Raw genomic sequence first — 1,177 nt, 5'->3', positions numbered from 1 at the left:
AGTTAATGCACTGGTCTGCAAAGTCTGTTTGAACTGCAAGGTCAGTAATTCAAACTCATCAGTTGCTCCTAGAAAACCCTACACAGGGTTGCTATACCGACTCAATGGCACTTAACAACAACATCTAATTTCAGTAAAAGAACAAAAGCGAAATGTTTTGGATCCCAAAGGAAATGGTATATTGTGAATTTTCACACAGTCCAATTTAGTAAATTCTACAGACACAAATCAATGAGGACTCTGAATTGGCACTCATAGAATTAACTGCTGGAATGAACCAAGAGATGTGATAACTAATACAAGTTCCTGTACATATTTTGCATTAAAATAGATACTAGGGACTTCTGGTTTCTGTGGCAGTAGAGAAAATCAGGTAGGGAACTCTCCATGCTCGAGGGAGTGGGATCTCATGCAGGAAGTACACACAGAAGAACTCCAGAGTTCCTGATCTACCATAAGGTCCAGGACATCAGTTTCCTGCACTCACAAGTGAAAAAAAAAAATCATGATATTAAGGAAAATACTGCGAGTTAGGAATCTGGAGACGGGACTCCCTCTGTGGCCACCCCACCCTGGCAGAGTTTAAAGGGCAGGGCTACAGCCATTCCCACTCAGTGAACCAGCTCTAAAAGCAGTGCAGAGACACTTGCAAAAAGAGGCACAGGAGACTCTACACATTTCTCCTGCATCTTCCCTGCCATGCCTTCTTTGCTCAGCCGGGATGCCATCAGGCAGAGGGATGTGCACCCCCAAAACCAGCCTTGACCCTGCAGTTTCCCTACAGTACAGAGAGAAGGAGCTTGGTGGCCACTAATGAAGTCAGCCATGGAGACACAGCCCTAAGATTGATTTGTGTGAGATCCTTGGTGGCTGTGTGCCTTGGAGTTGGTTCCAACTCCAGGAGAACCTGTGTGGGGTTTCAGTGGCTTTGGGTTTTTTGCAGGAGTGGAGAACCTCGCCTTTTTCCTGGATATTGGCTGATGGTTTCGAGCTGCTCACCTTGTGGTTCACGGCCCCATTCGTAGCTGCTGTGCTATCTGAACTCTGTGTGCAAGACCCTTATAATACAATCTCTAAAACCCCAACATAAAAGGACTCAACCATCTCGAGAATTACACTACGCATACACAGACACCTAAGTGTCCTTCAGAGACAAAAATAGTGGACAATGTTTCTC

The sequence above is a fragment of the Chrysochloris asiatica genome, unplaced genomic scaffold (assembly GCF_000296735.1).
Source record: "Chrysochloris asiatica unplaced genomic scaffold, ChrAsi1.0 scaffold00043, whole genome shotgun sequence".
Lineage (NCBI taxonomy): Eukaryota > Metazoa > Chordata > Mammalia > Afrosoricida > Chrysochloridae > Chrysochloris > Chrysochloris asiatica.
Note: the sequence above shows the minus strand (reverse complement) of the source record.